At 35.0% G+C, this 9,528-nt stretch overlaps 1 pseudogene across 1 annotated transcript; it reads right to left on the bottom strand.

The window, feature by feature from the left end:
• Positions 1-3,375: 3,375 nt before the first annotated feature.
• On the bottom strand, positions 3,376-9,163 carry LOC145034363 (pentatricopeptide repeat-containing protein At5g39680 pseudogene; annotated as a pseudogene). Its single transcript, XR_013678053.1, has 4 exons — positions 9,078-9,163; positions 8,958-8,988; positions 6,301-8,361; positions 3,376-3,583 (listed from the first exon to the last, which is right to left on the bottom strand). The product of XR_013678053.1 is annotated as a pentatricopeptide repeat-containing protein At5g39680 pseudogene (transcript).
• Positions 9,164-9,528: the final 365 nt, after the last annotated feature.

The raw sequence follows: 9,528 nt of genomic DNA, 5'->3' as shown, positions 1-9,528 counted from the left end.
TACGGGTCCAGCCCACACTCACTCCTTCCCTAACTTGGGCCTCACCCCTGATCTGCTGCTAGTGAGATGTGGAACACAATCCACACTCTGCTATTGGTGAGATACGGGACCTCGCCCCCACTCACCTCCCTACCAGGCACATACAAGTATCACATAGACAAAAAGTATAAACTATCACATAAACCCTTCATTGGGCGCCCGCCCGCTATCGTTGGACCTCGTCATGAATATCATACTAGCATACTGTGCCTAGGGCTAACCCCCGGGCCTTTTACTCATAACTACATGGGCCGACATTGTGGCCGTAGACCCATTCACACAAAAGGGAAACTCACCTCGAACTATTGAACTTGCTGATAACCTTCTGGATGCTGACCCATAATTCTCTGAACCGCTGCTCCGCTAGCTCCCCGAGCTACCAATATTAATACAACACTTAGCCTAACCGACTTCTCAAAAGTCAACCAAGTCAACCCTATCAAAGTCAACCTTCCAGGTCAACCCTACTCGCCGAGTCTACCTACTGACTCGCCGATTTCATATGCTCAAAGTCCTTCCTTTTGCAACTCGACTCGCCGAGTCAGTCCATGATTCGCCGAGTCTACCGATTTCCGAGTCCTGACCTGTCCAACTCACCGAGTCTCCACTCGACTCACTGATTCGAGTCTCAACCCGAAGGGTTTGGGGTTTTGCGACCTGACTCGCCGAGTCCAAGAACAGACTCACCGAGTCCAAGGCAATCTTCAACCGACTCGACGAGCTATTCATCCCACTCGTCGAGTTCCTCCTAATCTTCATGCTACTCGCCAAGTCCACTCAAAGGACTCGCCGAGTCCATTCAGATCTTCATACATGCAGAGGGCTTTTGAGTCATGCATGGACTCCAAACTGTAAATCTACCCTTCCCAAGCCTATTCCTCACGTAAAGTTGCAAACTTAACGTGTAGAGAAGGAGATCTAGGCTAAATACACCATGAACTAGGGTTTAAGGCAAGGAGGCTCTATAATCAACTCAAGGGAAGTTACTTTATGCTTCACAAGGCCAAAATGTGCTTAGATCCGAAGTAGCAACTTCAGATCTGGCTTCTAACTCAAAAGGGGTATCTAGACATGGCTTGAAAAGCCCCAAAACTCACAACTAGAATAGATCTAAATGAAGGAACCAACTTAATACCTTCAATAACTCAGAAAGGTTCCACAAACTCCAGATCTAAGGCCAATCCTTGAAGCTTCAATGATTCCCCTCTTTCTTCTTCCTTCAAATCACCCAAAAATGGCTTGGAAGCTTGAATGAGCAACAATGGGGCTTAGGGTTCGATATTCTGGGTGAGAGAGGCAGTAAAGGAACCCTAGGGGAAAGAATGAGGCGTTTAAATAGGCTCCAAGTCCCGGATTTAGGGTTTTCCTCGTTCAGACCAGACTCGCCGAGTCTCCTTGGCCGACTCGCCGAGTCGGTCACTTACTCCTTGACCCGGATCCCGCTCGGACTCGCCGAGTTCCTCCTTGGACTTGACGAGTCGTCCCTTAAACTTAGGGTTTCCTTTCCTTTCTTGGCCTTCCTGACTTTGGGTGTTACAAAAAGGGGTAAATTTTGGAGCAAATTTGTAAAACAAAAAAAATTAAAATCTAGGCCAAAAGTGTTAATTTTGGACCAAATTTATATTAAAATTTAAAATCTGGGCCAAAAGTGTAAATGTTGTAAGTTAGATGACCTATTAGCCAGATAAAGGGTTAAATTGAATACGATTACTGGTTTTTGGGATTTAATTGAATAAAAAAATATAAAAATTAAATTGATTATGAGACCAATATTTAAGAATTTTTTTACACTTATCCATTTACATAAATAGGTCAAGTTCAGGGTATGTCTAGTTTTATCTCAGACAAATTGAGTCCAAGAAAGCAAGATGTACTATTATTTGTTTCTTTAAGATGCCAATTGTCAAGCTATGATGGAGGGAATGGAGGGGTTGTTGGATGCCTAGCCCCCTCGAGTACAAATATTCGCTTTATATATTTAATCAAAACCCAGTAGACCATCATTTAATATATATAAGGTCATATAGTAATATAAAGTGTCTAAATTGATAAGCCCATTTGTTAATTTAATAAACTATAATCACAAAAAGCCTAAGGGAGGAGGGAGTCGTTCCCATTGAACCCACTGAACCCACTGTCACATCAGCTTTTCTTTTTGATTTTTCTTCATCTTTGCGAACCCATAACACACGGAAATCCTATCTTTTTCAACCCACTCAATTAAAAAAAATACTAAACAACTAAGGTACAAGTCTTAAAACATATGGTACAAGAGAAAATGAGAGAGAGAAAGTAGAGAGAGAGGATGAAGTGGGTTCGTGAAACCAATTAAACAACCCGCCAAAGAGGGAGTGGTACCGGCGGTAACTCTATTGCTAATTAAGATTTTACCTTGATTATTTTGTATATATTTTTTTAATTGAGTGGGTTGAGAAAGATAGGATTTCCGTGTGTTGTGGGTTCGGAAAGATGAAGAAAAATCAAAGAGAAAAGTTGATGTTACAGTGGGTTCAGTGGGTTCGGTGGGTTCAATGGGAACGATTCCCTCCTCCCTAAGTAATATCTTATTTTAATTTAATTGCGGAGTTTAGAATTAAACCTAGCCACACAGATACATATGTCATGTCCACTTTTAATTAAACGAGGAGTTCTACCGCTATGGTAATCAATCAAGGTAACTATTAATTTTTATTGCATCTAGTTTTTTTAGTAATTTGTAATTAATAATAATTTCAATTCGTTAGTAACCATTTGTTTATTAATAATGTTTGTTAATCGATTATTCATTAAGAGTTCAAGACAATTCATAGTTATTTTCTTTGGTTGAGGAGGTTAATTTCCAGTTAATAAATTATTTCTTGCTATACTTTTGAAGATTTAGGTTAATGGAGACAAAATTTTATTTCTTGATGATTTTTTTTTTTTAAATTGTGGACCTAATACTTAATTCATATATAACATTATGTTTTTATATATTAATACGATACAATATTGTCATTATAGTTACTTTTATTTGTTGAGAAAGTTAATTTTCATTTAACAAATTGTTTCAACCTTTTGAAGATTTAGGTTAATGGAAACAAATTTTTAATTTTTTGTGATTTTTTCTTTTGACCTATTATTTTCTTCATATATAACATTATGTTTATGTTTTAATATATTATTGTTATTGTGATGCAAGGCTCTCATCCTCTCTTATTCCTAAATCCTTCCCTCTTATTCCAAAATTCGGGGGCTCCGCCCCTAAGACCAAGTAAGAATTGTTTTAACTGAATAATAACATATCTTAAATAAAACAAATTTAAAAAGTAAACAAACAAAATAAGCACCATCAAATGAGGAAGCTAGCATATAATTAAAACTAAATCTAAAATCATCAAGGGGATAATAATAACATAAACATCCTCAGATCATCAAGAATTTTATTAAAAGTGCAAAAAAAAAAAAATCGCGAATATTAGTCTTATCTATCAACTATAAATAAAGACGTGAAACTCCACTCCTTCCATAGTAAGCCTCAACCTAACCTTTTTCCTCATTACACCTACAGTATATATCAAAAATACAAAAGGTTAGGCTATAATAACCACTGAGATATGCTCTAAAAAATCCAAAGTAAAAATTAGTATCCATGTAATCGCAAGCTATGTCCTCTATCACGATCTTGAATGAAACTATCCATGGAATCGTGCGCTGTATGAAACATAGGTCATTGCCGTTCTTAACCGATATATATATATATATATATATATATATATATATATATATATATATATATATATATATATATATATATATATATATATAAAATAAAAAACTTTTTTTCATATGCACATGGTATGTTAAAAAAACCCACATTTTTTTACACACACACACACACACATATATATATATATATATATATATATATATATATATATTAGGGTAAATTACACAATTCGTCCCTCGTGCATGTGCCGAAAAGCACGTTTAGTCCCTATTTTTAAAAATTAACTCAGATGGGTTGGGGAAACTGAGAGTAGGTGTTGACCATGAATGCCGAGAGAGAGAGAGAGAGAGAGAGAGAGAGAGAGAGAGAGAAGAGAGAGAGAGATGGTATTTTGCAACATAACTGAGAGAGATAAAGATAAGAGAGGGTTGTTTTTTTTTTTTAATTTCTTTTCTGTTAAGTTATAAATAATAATAAATAATATTATATTAGTTAAAAAAAATAAATATCCAAGAGCATTATGGTCATTTTAAATGTGTCGCGGACTACATTTGCAACAAAAAAACATATTAGGGACGAAGTGTGCAAGTTTTAAGCAAACGAGGGATGGTCCGAGTTAATTTTTAAAAATAGGGACTAAACGTGCTTTTTGTCGTCTACCCGAGGGACGAATGGTGTAATTTACCCTATATATTATTGTGAGACTAAAAAAATATGTGAACTTGCGACTCATAATCAACTCATCATTTTTCAAAACCACAGACATCAATCTTCTCCAAATGGTGTGTCTAAGCCATACATATATGCTAAAAAAAAAAAGATTTGACAAAATTTTTTATTTATTTTTGAAATTTGCATGTATGCACAATCAGCACTCATATGTAGTGCCGAATCAGTAGTCATATGGACAATCAGCAGTCATATTGACTGCGGATGTGCACAATCAGCAGCCATATGGACTACTGATGTGCAACCAGTATTGCATGACTGTTGATTGTGCTTATCTGTAGTCCATATGACTGCTCATCAACAATCATACAAAAAAACCAAAAAAAAAATTGTCAATTTTTTTTTAGCTTAAATATGACTTAGACGCATCATTTGAAGAAGATTAGTGTTTTTGGTGTTGAAAAATAATATGCTTATTATTAGTTCACAAGTTCTCCCAAATCTTATATATATATATATATATATATATATATATATATATATATATATATATATATATATATATATATATATATATATATATATATATATATATATTGGATTAGGTGAGGGCTCAAAAATAAGTGAAGACTGCGAGGACAAATATTTGTTGTAGGATTGAAAAAATAAAAGGTAAAGATTTGATTTTAGTTATCGTCAATATATCTCACAAGATGATATGACGTTTTAAAAATTATATGCGAGATATTGATAATCTTTGACAAAGGTTAATTGTTTGAAGCATAATCATAAAATTTTGATAAAAAACCAAAGTTCTTAAATTTTAATTTTTTTACAAAATGAGCACAATCATGAAAATTTGAAAAAAAAATATTTTTTTATGTTAAGTTATATTAGTAAAAATAGCTACTTTTAAGTTAAATTCGCTGAAAAAGAAAAAAGTTTTTTTAAAAAAAAAATATTCAGCGATTTTTACTTATGTAAAGTAAAAAAAAAAGATTTGTGATCTCAAAGTATTTTTTATGCAATTCTAATATATATATATATATATATATATATATATATATATATATATATATATATATATATATATATATATATATATGGTTCAGTCAAAATTACACATAATTTTCCTATTTTTTTTTTATTTTTACACTCAAAACATCCATGTTGTAAAAAAAATTGTTACAACTTTCATCCCTCGCAGGTTCAGTCAAAATTGCACATAATTTTCCTATTTTTTTATTTTTACACTCAGATCATCCATGTAAAAAAAATTGTTAGGGTTTTCATCCCTGGCAGACATAAAAAGTCCAAACCACCCTTTCTAATTTTTTACCCTTTTCTTATAACTAACTTTACGTTTTATGATACTATTAATTAGAGTGGTCCCCACCCAACACCCTTTACCAACTCCTCTCCTTATTTCTCTTTGTCGCCCCATCGCCAACCCTACATTAGCCATCATTATCTCTTTCTTTCCTGTATGGCATGAGCCCTACTTCAATTTCTGGATTTTGATTTGTGGATTGCAGTTCACCAGAGCCAGGTTTCATCTGGTTTATGGATTCGATTCGAGGATTCGAGTTCATCAGGAGGAGGTAGTGTTTGATAGAGGAGGTGGTGTCAATGGGAAAAAAAAGATGGGTGTGGGGTGGTGGGTGGGACCCACATGTTTTATTAAACAACTTTCTTGATATATTAATATAAACAATAAATAAATTAGAAAAAAATAGATAAGGGTAAGTTGGTCTTTTCATCTATGACTGGGACGAAAATCGGTTACAAAAAATACTACAGGACCAGCGTAAAGAAAAGGATAGGACAAGGACGATTTAAGTAATTTACTCCATGATTTATTTAAGTTGTTGGAATCATACTACCTGCCTGTAAGAGGGAGGGTCTATTGGGTGCATGCAAGTTGAAGTTGGTGCTCATATGAAATCACCAATAATCTGCACAGGAGCAATGTCCATCTTGGAAGTTATGGAAATGGTAGGCGTCTCTCACCGTTATCAGCCTTTTTGAGACTTTTGAGGTTAATTTCATAAGATGGTGGCAACCGCTACATATCCTTCCCGAGGCCTTTATGATACAGATCGGTGCCATGTCATGTGTCTCAAATATGGCATAAGCTATCGCAAGTGCTTCGCTGTGATAACTATCATAATCTCCCTTCAATTTATCCTCAACATAAGCATCAGGCTCCTTTAAAAAAAATTGAAGACAACTAAGAAGAACCTTCATCATTTTATGACCCTCAACAAATTTTTGATCTCCATCCCCCTTGTGTACCGAAGCAAACACATATGTTTTATCCTTGATTTCCATCCAGCTACACCCGCGCTCTCCCCTTATTTCCATCACTTCACGCACTTGTGCGACTCCACAACACTTGCTCACCTTAGTTGCCATGTCATCAGGGATCAACTCTGCAGCTCGGATGCCTAGAGTATAGTTTCCATGAGCATGACAACCAGTGAGAAAGGTACTCCAAGCAAAGGCATCCCATTTACTTGGTGTTGATACAATGAAACTTAAAGCTTCCTTTAGTCGTCCACCCTTGATTAGCATATTAATGATACACATATAGTGCTCTAAACCAGGTTTCACACCCTTCTGTTTCATTAACTCATACAAATAGTACAACCCTTCTTCCACATGTCCACTGGCATTAAGAACACCAACAAAAGTCTCATAATTAGGATCCTCCCCTGATTTCAACATTTTTTTAAACAAAGCCAAAGACTCGTTACCAAAACCATGAAGGGAGTATCCGCATATCATCATATTCCAGGTTACAATATCACGATAATTAGTCATATCTAAAAACACCTTTTCTGCAGCTTTAATGTCGCCAGTCCTAGAGTACATGTCAATCAAGGTATTCTCGACATTCTTATGACCATTGAATCCAGTCTTCACTGAAAGTGCATGTAACAACTTCCCGCATCTCCTAGAGAATAACTTTGAACTAACAGTGAGTAGAACAAAAAATGTAGATTCATTTGGGACAACATCCTTATGTCGCATTTCTGAAAACAATTTTAACGACTCTTCGAAAGACCCATGCTCCAAGTAAGAAGCCAACATTGTTGTCCATATAACCACGTTTCGAGATTCAAACCTGTCAAAAACTTTTCTAGCACTTACAATCTCTTTACATTTCCCATACATATTGATCACTACATTGCATACAGACTCATCAGACTCAACATCACAGCTCTTTAAAAGCTTGTTGTGAACTTGACGCCCCAAGTTCAAATCTTTAAGCCGAGCACAAAGACCAAAAATACCAATATAAGTAGCATTGTCCCATGCCATATTTTCAGCCAATATTCTCCTCCTTAAGATAATCAATGCCTCACCCAAGTAACCTTTCTCAACAAGTCCATCCAAGATCAGATTATTATCCAATTGCAATCCAACTGGGTTACAAAGTAAAACCTCCATAGCACCTACCACGTCCGGCAACATGGAATACAAGCTTACAAGTGCAGCTTTCACGTACTGATTGAACACTAATCCAGATTTCAACAGGTACCCATGACACTGCCTGCCTAATGAAAGGTATCCAATGTTTAAACAAGACGAAAGCACCAATCCAGATATATACTCGTTAGGAGGCAGGCAAGACTCATCATGATCTGAAACCATTGATTTAAACAATCTAACAACTTCAAAAGCAAACCCATTATGGTGTGCAGATCCTAGTGCTTCACATTTTGAGTAAACATCAATCAGATTCAGATCAGGTGTATTATCTTGAGACCACTGGTCAGACACTATGAAAGGAGCATGAATTACTCTGCTGAACTCAAGGTTTTTAGTCCTGCCTAAGTATCTTAGGAACTTAACATTTTCCTGTCGAAAAAGCATAGGGAAAAGTGGAGGCCACATCAGGACTGACATTACTATAAACCACCACCGATCCTTGTTTAATACTGCATAAATTTTGACATTGATTAGATATTTTCCACGCAACTGTAAGAACTTAGGTTAATCATTGTTGTTTATTAGGCCACCATATCAAACTAGAATCTACTTGTCTCAAATTAATGATTCGGTTTCTTCAGCTTGAAATTATGATTCACTTTCTTATATCAAAACAGCTACATAATGAAAATGCTTATATATATATATATATATATATATATATATATATATATATATATATATATATATATATATATATATATATATATATATATATATATATATATATATTCAAATGCTGGTACTAGATTTTGCAAATTCAGATATCTGAAATTTCTATCTTTTTCGTCAATAGAAATTCTGGTGTATCAGGCCCCTGGTTGTTGACAATCCAATAGATGTATTTGATGAAAAGTATTTAGTCCTAAACTGATTTCATAAAGCTAATAGTTCTTACAGACTGACTGTAAACAGATATAACGTGGCAAAACCTAATAAAGATTCAACTTTTTAATCTTCCAGCGGGTAAAAACCGATATTTACAACCAGTTAATTCAAAAAAACACGAACATTAAGGAAACAAGTTTTGACTTGTATCACTTACAGCAAGCTTTAACCCACTGTAAACCATTTACCTAAAAATTCAAAAAGCAACAAACGACAACACTAAATAAATATATGAGTGTAACAACCAGTTAATCCAAAAGAATCACAAAAGCCTTACCCTCGACAAATGCTTATAGATGGAAACAGAAGTACCTGGGGGCAATAGCAGGATTATGTACTTAAATTCGCACCATTTTTGCTGGCATACACACACGCATCCCTAAAGAAAGAAGTGAAAATCGTAGATTGAAGGCAGTACGAAAGCCAAGTGTCAAGCGAAATTGAGAAGGCAAGAAACAAGAACACCAAAAGAAAGACCGAAATTGAAAAGCGATAGTGAAATTCTACCCTAATTGAAGCTTTTATAATGACCGTAAAACTTACATTAAAACTTGAGTTACATTTTTGGTCCCTATGGTTACAACAATCTATATTTGTCCAACATTTAAATGAAAGACATAAATCATCCATAGGTTTCCAAAACCTACACAAGTGGTCCCTGAAACTACTCCCCTCTTGGATGCTCTCTAAGGGTGTTCATGGAGTGGTTCAGTTCGGATAGTAATAAA

This window comes from Lactuca saligna, chromosome 3, assembly GCF_052625555.1.
Source record: "Lactuca saligna cultivar CGN05327 chromosome 3, ASM5262555v1, whole genome shotgun sequence".
Taxonomy (NCBI): domain Eukaryota; kingdom Viridiplantae; phylum Streptophyta; class Magnoliopsida; order Asterales; family Asteraceae; genus Lactuca; species Lactuca saligna.
Note: the sequence above shows the minus strand (reverse complement) of the source record. Positions and strands in the feature narration are given on the sequence as shown.